At 38.6% G+C, this 10,828-nt stretch overlaps 1 non-coding gene across 1 annotated transcript; it reads right to left on the reverse strand.

The window, feature by feature from the left end:
- Nucleotides 1–4,026: 4,026 nt before the first annotated feature.
- On the reverse strand, nucleotides 4,027–4,133 carry LOC112066451 (U6 spliceosomal RNA). Its single transcript, XR_002892668.1, has one exon. It is a non-coding gene; the product is annotated as a U6 spliceosomal RNA (small nuclear RNA).
- Nucleotides 4,134–10,828: the final 6,695 nt, after the last annotated feature.

The following is a 10,828-nucleotide window of genomic DNA, read 5'->3' on the forward strand; positions in this document are numbered from 1 at the left end:
GCCTCTCCCGTCGCGGAGCACAGGCTCCGGACGCGCAGGCTCACCGGCCATGGCTCACGGGCCCAGCCGCTCCGCGGCACGTGGGATCCTCCCAGACCGGGGCGCGAACCCGGTTCCCCTGCATTGGCAGGCAGACGCGCAACCACTGTGCCACCAGGGAAGCCCTAACTTCATTCTTATAAAGTGATTTTACCTGGCATTATCCCTAAATTTTCATGGTTATTTACTAAAGCCACATATGTACTCACTAGAGCATTCTTGCCCAATCTGGGACAAAGAGCTCATTAGGGTTAAAAATATAATCTCAAATTTTTGCAAAGTCAGCTCAGCAAGAAACCCAGCTGGCAGTCTTTTTGTTTTATTTTTAAAATTCAGTTTTATAAAGTGAGGGCAGAAAGTCTCTTAGAGCTTTCTCTGGCCTAAATGCTGACAATTCAAGGACTTCAAAATGCTTACATATAGCTCATTTGGGGAACCTGTGAACTAGCTGGACTAGACTACATTTGAAATATCAAGGTATAAGAAATTTGCACAGGTATTTTGGAAATGGATTCAAATTGGCAGGTTGTATGCTATTGTCACTTTTGATCAATAGCACCAACTTTGTTTGGGAATAGATCTTCTTTTGCCTATTAAGATGGAGGGGGGTAGTTAAAAAGGGAAAATGTTATTTGTATTGCACAAGAAAACATTAGCAACACAACATCATAAATCAACTACACTTCAATTTAAAAGAAAGAAAGAAAGAAAGAAAGAAAGAAAGAAAAAGAAAGAAAACGTCAGCAGATATCCATTGCACCAGACAGGCAGCAGAATCAATAGAGTGTCTTCCTCTCTCAGCTTGATTTTAGGTGGAAAATCACTTGGACCAAATCAAAACAAAACAAAACAAGAGTGGCGTTAGAGATGGTATTTAGATATTCTCGGAGACATGGAGCATGGAAGCATAGATTACTGTATAGGCTTTATGAGCTCTTCATTTGGTTTCAAAATCTATTGCAGTGATCTCAGAACTTTAATTTTGTCAAGAGTAGTGAAAGAGAAAAGAAGGCATGACTAAAATAACTGACAGACTAAAATCCTAAGCAAGATTTGGGATACAATACAGTCTGTGGGGCTCAGCTCAGCCTCACCAGCCACATTCACACCCATTTATAAAACAATCAAGAAAAACCTCCTCTAATGAGGAATTGCCAAAGAAGACACTTGATAGGAAAGCTCTTTGATTCACAGAAGAGAAGATGATACAGGAAGCTGAGTAACTATAGCTGCCAAAAAAGGGGATAAATAGCAACTCACAATTGGATGATTTGCAGTATACGGCAACAGAAAAAGCTGCCTTACTCTCTTCGTGATGGCAGTGGCACCTTGGAGCTATCCACACCACCAAGGAAGAAAGCTGATGGAGCCTGAGAGGCAGCCTGTGCCCTTGCTCTGAAGTTGATTTGCCCAGTCAGACAAATGCACGTGGGAGGTTTGACTTTGTCGTTCACACTGGTCCAGATGGTGCTGTCCAAAGCCAGAATCTCTGGGCCACCGGAGCAGCATGGAGAAGCTTTCAGCTCCTCCTGAATCAAATTCTGGCTCTTGCAGCAAGCAAGTCATGGAAGAGTGCCAAACTTTTCCAGCCAAAAAGCTACTGAATTTTGCTTTCTTTCTTACTTTAATCCAACTCTTTGCTTGAAATATTAAAGAGTTGTAAAATGTGAGTTATGAAGAATTTTTTCTTCATTTTCAAGACTATTTCTGATGCTTTGTATAATGACATCACCCAAAATTAAGTTTTAAAATAAAAGAAGCTCTTCATTTACATTTTTCTTCAAACTGCACTTGATTTAGAAATAAACGCTTGAGTTCAAAACGCAGAGTACAGCTTGTAGATCATTTTCTTTAACTGATAAGCCCATTGCAATTTTACATGGCATGCCAATTGGTACTGTCTGAACTCTGTCACTGGAACAGGGTTCACAAGTGACCCTTCCACACCATATCATAGGGATTTCAGTTCACAACTTTCAGAGCTGCCTTTGCCTTCCTTCTGATCCTATATACTTTGTCTTATGTATAGATGATCATCTCTACCAGACCACAAGCCCCTTTGAGAGCAGGGGATATGTCATGTTTATATGCCGCTACGCTTCCTCCTTTCAACCCAGCCTAGTGCTCTGAGGAGTAAACACTCTAAAATGTTTGCTAAAATTGTATTTTATTTTCCAGTCACTTATTTCACCCTTTAAGGCAACACTTTTTTTTTTTTTTCTGATCCTGCATCACAAGCTAAGAGAATTAAGTGTTTTTCTGTAGTGATGTCCCAAGAGCTTTCTGAGAAATGAGGTCATGTAAACCGGGTAGGAAAGGGATAGAAAAAGTGCTATCAAGTAGTTCAGCCTGGTGCCTAATGTTCATTAAGTTCCTTGTCACGTTCCTTTAGTTTTCCAACATCTTCAGGGTCTAAGCTTATGAAGAAAGACTCATTTTCTTGGCTGGGAAGAGATTATCATTATTCTTTAATTTATCAAAATTAAATCATAAAATATTTATCATTATTGTTAACCTCACCAATATGCTGAGAAATTCTACAAGTCATACAGGCTCTTCTTTAGTTCAGACATAAGTACCACCTCTTTTAAGAAGCCTTCAGTGATTGTCTTGCCCCACATTTATTTCTCTCTTCTCTAACCTCTTATAATACTGTATAGCATAGTTTAGTATTTAGTATACTACTGGAATTATAAACTCTTGAGGGCAGAGCTATGTTAACTTTCTTCATTTCCCCCAATGTCTCCTAGCATGGGGATCAGACCCTACAATAGTTGATACTTTATGTATATGATTCGGAATTTATATTCTTGGCCTTATCATTTTCACCATTAAATAATCTGTCTGATAATTCCATTTGGATGGCCCCTTATTGTCTCCAGTTCAACATGCCTAACACTGAACTCATAAACTTCCTTAAAACTAGCTTCCTGTCTTGACTAAGTAATTTTTTTGAGCCACCTAGGCCTTAAACTCACTGTAACCTTTGACTCTCTCCTTTCTTTTCTTTCACATCCAATCATAGCTCTCAAATTCAGGCCTTTCAAATTTTCCTCTCCCTATTTCTATCTGCTGCTAACTTCTTAATCCAGCCTTTATCATCTGACACTTAGACTATTTCAATGATCCCCTGATTAATCTATCTTGAGTCTCAACTTCATCTACACCCTGAAAGTATGCCTTCACTACCAGATTTATTTTCTTAAAACTCTGTGATAGTATGTCTTTCTTGCTCAAAATTTTGCTTGCCATTGCCATTCAAGTGGCTTGTCACTGCCCTCAAAGGTGAAGTCCAAATTCCTTAGCCTGGTTTCCAAGGCCCTCTATATCTTTTCTAAACTTAAACAACTTTTCTAATTCCCCTATAAAAACAAGTGAATCTAATTAATGTCCCTAAAATATGCTCCACATATCCCCTTGTTTGTACCTTTGTTTCTGTTGTTCACACTGCTAGGAATGCTATTCATCTTCCTCTCTGCCAATGTAATTATTATTGGTTCTTTCAGGTGCAATCCCAGAGTTGAACACAATGCTTGGCGCAATAATGATTTGTTGAATGAATGGATCTTTTCCTTTTTTAGGGTTTATGTTGCACTCATTATCTTTACAAATAATTTGACACTTAGCAAATTTTCCTCACATTGTTTAATTTCGATGTCTTTCTAGAGTTTAGCCACAGTAGACATCTGACCCCTTCATTATGTCTCCTAGTGTAGTCATATCAAAGCATTTATATGTTAAGATACATGTTATTTTTTAAATTAATTTTTATTGGAGTATAGTTGCTTTACCATGTTGTACTAGTTTCTGCTGTACAGCAAAATGAATCGGCTATATGTATACATATATCCCCTCTTTTTTGGATTTCCTTCCCATTTAGGTCACCACAGAGCACTGAGTAGAGTTCCCTGAGCTATACAGTAGGCTCTCATTAGTTATCTATTTTATATGTAGTATCAGTAGTGTATATATGTCAATCCCAATCTCAGAAATATGGAATGCTTCATGAATTTGCATGTCATCCTTGCACAGGGCCCATGCTAATCTTCTCTGTATGGTTCCAATTTTAGTATATGTGTGGCTGAAGCGAGCACGAGCCCTCTCCTTTAGCGCCCTATACTCTTAAAGTCAAAATTGATATTATTTAGCATTTCTTGGTAAAACCTTTATTTTTTTTCCAGGATATTAAGGTAATTGTCTTCTGAGATGATATTATGTGAATATCCTCAAATTTTACATGGTTGAATGCAGCAAAAGTTAAATCTACTGTACTAGAAAAACCAACAATAGCACTCACAGATGACAGCATAGTTACCCTGTACTTTAGCTACCTTTGATAACTGAGCAACATATTGATTTGATCATTTATCAGTCAATTTTCAAGATAGTAAAAACAAACAAATCAACCCTACCAAGTCTACATGCCATGTGAATTGTAACACAAAATATTACTTCCAGGGCTTCCCTGGTGGCGCAGTGGTTGAGAGTCCGCCTGCCGATGCAGGGGGCACGGGTTCGTGCCCCGGTGCGGGAAGATCCCACATGCCGCGGAGCGGCTGGGCCCGTGAGCCGTGGCCGCTGAGCCTGTGCGTCCGGAGCCGTACCGCAAACAAACAAACAAACAAACAAAAAATATTACTTCCAATTGTAATTTTGTAACTGAATAAAAAGTGAAACATATAGTTCATTCATAAGATACTTTGTCTATATGTTGCTAGCATCAAGATGGATGGCAACATTCCTGCTCATAGAACAGGCAGCTAAGAACACACAGCTTCAAGGTATCTATTCCGTCCTCACATTGGAACTGGATGCTATTCATTTCAATAAGTACATATGCTATGTGAATAATCAGAAATATCAGTAAGACTGAGTTAGGAAGTATGATTCCTTATTAAGTGAGAGGCTAGTGAGGAGAGGGGAAATAATATAATGTATTTCAATCCTTTTGGGACAGGTGATCCCCAACATTTATTTCTTGTTGTTTTTATAGATCCCTAAGAAACATTCTAGCTGATGCAATGAATAAGGACTCAAAGTCACCCAGCATATAGAGTTCTAGAATTCTTGGCTTATAATTTAAATAGGTGTGTATGTGTGTGAATACGTAAGTGTGTGTATGTGTGTGTGTAGTTTGCATGTTTGCCCCCCCCCAAAAAAAGAAAAAAGAGGAAGAAAAGGGAAAAGAGAAAAAGGGTCTTAGTTACAGTGTATTTGGTTGTAGGTAACAGAAGCCCACTAAAATTAGCTTAAGTGAAAAAGGGAAACTTTTTGTAAGAAACACGGTGTCTCAAGGAAACCCATGGTAGAAACGGTAGTTTCCATCTCATGGGTAGCTGGAAACTGACTGTCAAGAAACTGGGAAGCTTCTCTTTTTTTAGCACCTCTTTTCCAGATCAACTTTCATAATATCAGCAAATACAAAAGCATGGCCTCCTTACAGCTTCTGAATTTCTAATTTTCTTGGTTTATCCAAATAGCAGAGGCTGACCCACATCTTTGCATCACAAGTCCAAATTCCTAGGAGAAGAATCTGGTTGGCACACCAGAGGTAAATGTTCACCCTCATATGATCAGCTATGGCTTAGGGGACGGCCCAGAAGAAAAATCAGCCCAGCTTAGGTTGAAGGTTTCCACATGTCCAGTCATCTTGGGCTCACAGGGTGATGCAGTATTGAGTACATGGCACGTATATAGCAGCTGGGGCCCACCCCTGCTGGGGGATTGCAGGAAATGGGGTTGTGAGATTGGCAGATACACTAAAAAGTGAATATTATACCTAAAGATAGGGGATAGGAAAGAGGGAAGAGAAATAGAAGAGAAAGAAGCAGGAAAAGGGAGAAATTTAACCACCTAAGTGTTATATAGTCATTTAGGTTTTTAAAAAAAAATTTATTTATTTATTTATTTATGGCTGCATTGGGTCTTCGTTGCTGCGTGCGGGCTTTCTCTAGTTGTGGCAAGTGGGGGCTACTCTTCATTATGGTGCACAGGCTTCAGTAGTTGTGGCATGCAGGCTCAGTGGTTGTGGCTCATGGGCTCTAGAGCGCAGGCCTAGTAGTTGTGGCACATGGGCTTAGTGGCTCCGTGGCATGTGGGGTCTTCCCGGACCAGGGCTCAAACCCATGTCCCCTGCATTGGCAGGAAGATTCTTAACCACTGTGTCACCAAGGAAGTCCCTGTCATTTAGTTTTGTTATAACACACAGTTCAGGGCAATTGCTATTTCTCATTGCTGTATTATTTATTGTTACTATTCTGCTTACATTATCTTATTGATATGACTTTTTAAAACTTCATATCGTGGTGATATATTTGTAATTATAATTCAACAGCAGTTTATTACACACATAATATAATTTTCTATCCTAAATAAAACATCTAAATGAAAACCTAAATAGGCCTTTTATATACTCATTAACGCAATATATAAAAATCAAGACAGTGCCTAGAATTCTATATGCAGTGTCCTACTTTGGTGAGGCACAGTTTATCAAGTACCATGCAGTTCCATTACATTTTTAAAAAGTGTCCATATCCATTAGCTGGAATTAAAATGACATATTTATAAGATTAAATAGTTTTGCATATAGTCCAGTAGCATCTATATTTTACCACGCTGGTGTCTGAAAATGCTTACTTTTCTTTCAAACTCATTACAAGTGTATTTTTAATTAACTAAATTGCTGCATCATCTTTCATTTCTTTTAGCAATATCCTTGGAGAGGTCACTATGAATTTTGACAGTAGGCATTGAATTTTAAGAGCTCTGCCAGTCCTGTGGGGCAAACAATCTGGCCTGATATAGGTCAGGTGACTGTGACTTGTGGGAACAGGGACTGTAAGGCTGGCAAAATTTAGATTGGTGGTAGTTACAGAAAAAAAAAGTAATAAAAGTTTTAAGGATAAAGGTTTTTATTTTAAATAAATAAATTTATTTATTTTTGATTGTGTTGTGTCTTCGTTGCTGCGCGTGGGCTTTCTCTAGTTGTGGCGAGCGGGGGCTACACTTTGTTACAGTGTGCGGGCTTCTCATTGTGGTGGCTTCTCGTGGCAGAACACGGGCTTCAATAGCTGTTGTGCACGGGCTCAGTAGTTGTGGCTCGCGGGCTCTAGAGCACAGGCTCAGTAGTTGTGGCACACAGGCTTAGTTGTTCCACGGCATGTGGAATCTTCCCGGACCAGGGCTCGAACCTGTGGGCCCTGCATTGGCAGGTGGATTCTTAACCACTGCGCCACCAGGGAAGTCCAGGGATAAAGGTTATACATTATAAAATACATTCAAAGGCAAATATGAATTGAAAAGTGAGCAGATAGGCAAAAGAAATTCTGGGGGGCTGAAGAAGGTGATGATGAAGGCACTGATGAAATGATTGCACTGAAGCACTCAGCTTTATTCATTGGAACCAGGTTTGGTGATGTGGATAAAAGTACTGGGCTGGAAGTTAAGAGACTTGGGTTCTAGTTTAGGGTGAGACATTTCTGGGTGTGCAACTTTGGGCAAGTCACTTATCTTCCCCGAGTCTCAGTTTCCTTTTTGGCAAAACGAAAGGGTAGGAGGAAGTAGACTCTAAGGTACCTGCCCAGACATTTGATCCTATGACCTAAAATGATTCTTAGAACTGTAATTTTCGATTCTGCTAATCCATGCAATTTCGTCCTGTCAGGGGTCGGTATTAACAATTGATATGATCCAATGATATCTATAAAAAGACTGTTTAGTTTGCATATCTCCTTTCTTTTCCCTGAGGTTGCATATCTTTTTCATGCTGCCCTGGCTTCTCCTTGGTGATGAGAAAGGAATTTCATTTGCTGGAAGAAGCTGAGGGAGGCTGGGTGCCTTGTGATGAATGGGAAGCTATGGGGAGGGTAGCAGCCTGGAACACGTTGAGTTCTATCTCTTTCTTTTGGTACTCTCTCACTGTGGATAGTAATGGTGTTAAATCGGGGACTAGCATAATACAAGTTTGACAATCGTATGGGACAGAAATGCAAAGCAAAGGCGATGGTGTTATCGGGTGGCACCCTCTTCACTTCATCTCAGGCAAGCTTTAGGATCGGAGAAAATGTTAAAAGTGTGATCCAATTTGTAATTTGGAGATAGAAGAATTCATTTTCTAATAGGAAAGCTAAATTATATATATAAAAAGAAACTTTTATTAAAACAGTTCTACCACAGTGACTGATTAAGAAGTAGGGCAATTTTCATCCTGTAAATTATGTTTTTAAATTAGATTTAAATAACAGTAATACTTTTATTCATGTTATACACCATTTAAAAGAAATAAATAATTTGGTTAAGTTCTTGCATTTTCACGAGGTGAAATTCTATCACAATCCTTGAGTAATTGAAATTGTGGTAATTTTTAGAGCCATCCAATTATAGGAATTCGGTGCAATTATTTTTCTAATAAAGTTAGTTTTCACTTACATGTGTCTGTCATTTCCTGTTGAGGATGTTTTAAAAGTCTTTTTCTCATGAGCTCTGGATATTATTGTACCTGTAGCAGGATATTTATTGACACTGTCAGATAAATGTAGAGCCCATAAAAGAAGGCATGATTATAAATTTTAGTATGCCTATTTATCTTTGTTTTTCTGCCAGTATCAATAAACAATTGTGAATGCTTTTCTTTAACCTATTGACCTAGTACATTGAGTGGAAGTCTGGAATTTCACAAATAATTTAATGGAAATGTTAATGCATGTGTATTCAATAGTAATGGCATAGTAAAGATAGGACTAACTGGACCAGTGCCTCTTAACGTTCTGAGAATTATGTCTTTTTCTGTTTTGACAGAATGAAAGTTGAAGGAATTCAGGTCAGTGTGATCGTGAGGCTTTACCCTCTGTTCACCCTTAACTGTAGTTTTAAGACTGGAGAAAACTGTAAGAGCATCAGGAAAATTTAAAGTTCAGTTAATTATTTAACTGATCCCTGTACAGACATTTATTCAGTGAGCCCACACATATCCCAGGCATTGTACTAGGCTTTGGGGATACCAAGTTTAATTGACCTGGTCCCACCTCTCAAGGAGGCCACAGTTCCAGAATTAGTCTCTGTATAATACAGGATAGACAAGCTGTACAATGTCTAGAGACTGGGTGTGTGCTGGGGGGAGGGCAGTGCAGTGAGTGGAAGAAGGAGGGGTTATAGGAACAACTTGTGACAATTCCCACCTCAGCAAAGTCAGTTTAATGACTCAGATCTGTAATCGATAAATGTTGTTTTGCAAAAATAGCTCCTTGCTCCTAGAGTCTCCTGCTCCCTTTAAGGAGTTAATTTGCCTCATCTCTCAGGAGTGAGAGATGGATAAAAAGCAGAGTGGAGCTTGGAAGCAAAAATAAAAAGATCAATTTATTTAAGCCTAAAATCATGCTTTTAAACTATGGGCTCCTGTGTAGAGATCTTATGGATCTAAATATTATTGTACTATATATCTAAAGGTTGGGGTTACTTTTAGTTTAATGACAAAAATCTATGTTTTTAAAGGTCAGCCAATGAATTAAACATGTGTGTGGTAGATTTTTGCATTGCTCTACCATTTCAAAGATACAATCCAATGGAGAAGGCGACGTGCCTGCTGTACAATGAAATCAGGTTGAAATCAGGTTTTGTTATCTAGTAGGCTTTCTTGAAAATTTATGAGGTTGAAAAGGAGAAAAAAGTCAATTCTGATTTTAGGAGTAAGTGTGGGCAGTAGTTTAACACAATTACAAAACCGTCACCCTCAAAATAAAAACATGCATTTAACCACGGCAAAAATTACAGTTAACAATGTGCGGGCTCATTGAAACAATGAGAAACACATTGTTACAGAAACACATTGATCTGTAATTTAAATGCAGCTCTTTGAACTGAAGCCCACTGAGCAGTTGGAGGGGGCTGTGTGAGGAAGACCTGTCTCTTCTGAGTGTGTAAGGAAGTGGACAAGGAGAGAAGCCTTGACACCCGCAAACCTAAAGAAACCAGAATCGTGGTAAACGCTAGGTTGTAAAGGTCTGACAAAAAAATGATTGTTAGTGACTCGTCTGTTAGTGACCAAGAAAATGAAGAAAGCTCACTTGAAAAATATCAGGTGGCTTGAAAATATAGGATAATGTCAGAATAGTTTCAGATATTAACAATATTTTTATTTAATAGCCTTGTTAAAGATCAAGGGACATTACATTCAGAGATGATACGAGTTTTTTTTTTTTTTTTTAATTACAATGACCACAAAGAACAAAGATTTGACAGCTTAGAAACATGATAGAAAGACAAAAACCAAGGCCTAACCTGGACAGGTTTGCAATGAATACCATAGATGGGAATAGAATGTTTGTAGATATTGAGTGGTAAAGAAATAAATATAGGTAATATCTTCCTCTATCTGGCCCCTGCTAATTCAATTTCTCAACAAAAACAACAGCGAAAACAACCACAGCAATAAAAAGGATTAAGGGATGGTTCATTAAAATATGCAGGAAGGCAACATTGAAATGCAAGAAAAATAAAATCCAAATAGTACATCCACTGTATAAGAGTATTAGAGAATGTTTGTACAAAAGGCATCACGCCTAAAACAGCTTGGAGCAGAGGGTTGGTCTACAATACAAAGTATGGGAACTCAAGGGAGGCTCTTCATTAGCATTTATAAGAACTGTTTGATAAAAGATTGACTGAAGGGATTATCTGGATCTGGACTATTGCTGGTTTTCAAGGGGTCAGAGAGTGAATTCAGCTAGAAGGAGTGGGCTATTCCCTCAAATAGGCTTTACCTAAAAAGGATTATCAGCAATTTTCACCT

This window comes from Physeter macrocephalus, chromosome 21, assembly GCF_002837175.3.
Source record: "Physeter macrocephalus isolate SW-GA chromosome 21, ASM283717v5, whole genome shotgun sequence".
Taxonomy (NCBI): Eukaryota; Metazoa; Chordata; class Mammalia; order Artiodactyla; family Physeteridae; genus Physeter; species Physeter macrocephalus.